This window comes from Amblyomma americanum, chromosome 10, assembly GCF_052857255.1.
Source record: "Amblyomma americanum isolate KBUSLIRL-KWMA chromosome 10, ASM5285725v1, whole genome shotgun sequence".
Lineage (NCBI taxonomy): Eukaryota > Metazoa > Arthropoda > Arachnida > Ixodida > Ixodidae > Amblyomma > Amblyomma americanum.
This window is the reverse complement of record NC_135506.1, coordinates 81,870,531-81,871,910: the sequence shown is the minus strand read 5'-3', so window position 1 is coordinate 81,871,910 and position 1,380 is coordinate 81,870,531. Positions and strand designations below refer to the sequence as shown.

Sequence of the window (1,380 nt, the reverse complement as noted above, 5' to 3'; positions counted from 1 at the left end):
ATATAAAGGTCAAAGGTCAACGTCAAAGGTCAAGAATCAAAGGTCAAGTGATGCGACACCATAGTGGAGAACATATGGTAAGACCTATAGCCACACTTGACCTCTGGCTCACTTGATGGTCAACCGGCAACGCGCGGCCAAATCAGCTTTACCTAACATAGTGAAGCTTTCGCTTCAGAAATATCAACGTTGTTTTTGTGGATCCGAATGGTGGAGTACTTCCAAAGTACATGCATTAAAATTTGAATAATAAAGAGAAGATTAGCATGGCCCCTGCGAGAATGAGATCTAAAAAATGATTTTCTTTTCAGTGCACTGAGTTCAGTCACACTGCTTACGGGTGAAACACAAAAGGCGCATATATGCTGTGCGAAGTCAGTGCACGTTAAATATCCCCACATGGTCGAAATTTAGAAGACCTCCACCAGAGAAACTGGTGGTGGTAGCGGTTTTCTACTGAAATAATAGTAAAAAGGAACGACAAAATTTTTGCTAGCCATGGCATCTGCCATCGATAATAATAATAATTGGTTTTTGGGGAAAGGAAATGGCGCAGTATCTGTCTCATATATCTTTGGACACCTTAACCGCGCCGTAAGGGAAGGGATATAGGAGGGAGTGAAAGAAGAAAGGAAGAATAGGTACCGTAGTGGAGGGCTCCGGAATAATTTTGACCACCTGGGGATCTTTAATGTGCACTGACATCGCACAGCACACGGGCGCCTTAGCGTTTTTACTCCATAAAAACGCAGCCGCCGCGGTCGGGTTCGAACCCAGGAACTCCGAATCAGTAGTCGAGCGCCCTAACCACTGAGCCACCGCGACGGGACTGCCATCGATCGATACCGAACCACCTGAGCTGGGGCAGCGGAAATAAAGGATAGCAGGCAGAATGGAGAAATGAAATGAAAGAGGTGAGGGGACAGAAAGAGAGGATAGGGGCAGAAGTAATATGTACAAACTATTTACACAATAATAAATGTGTCCAGGTTGTGCGTGTGATTAGTTCATTTTAGAGCAATTAAATATCACACACGCACAGCACTGTGTTGGCTAAAACTGGAGTGGGGCGTCCAGTTATTAATCGTTCAAAGCAGAACTCGCGCAGCGTTCGGTCACTCCGTATAACTACCTGACGGAGAAGAGACGGGACGTCAATCCCGTGTGTTTGAGGAATGCACAGAGGCTCACCAAAGTTCGCTCAAGACTGTGCGCACTGCCCTGCGGCCACAATAACGTCTTGAAGGAGTCTGGTAGTATGCCCTGCACCCTATAGGCCGCTAGCATATCGCGACGAGCATCGGCGAACGCTGCACAATGAAGGAGCAGGTGTTCTAGTGTTTCCACTGCACCGCATCCGTCACACACGTCACTCGTTGC

At 47.1% G+C, this 1,380-nt stretch overlaps 1 pseudogene; it reads left to right on the top strand.

Annotated features, from left to right (window-relative positions):
* The first annotated feature begins 215 nt into the window (after nt 1–215).
* On the top strand, nt 216–308 carry LOC144108915 (U6 spliceosomal RNA; annotated as a pseudogene).
* The last annotated feature ends 1,072 nt before the right edge of the window (nt 309–1,380 follow it).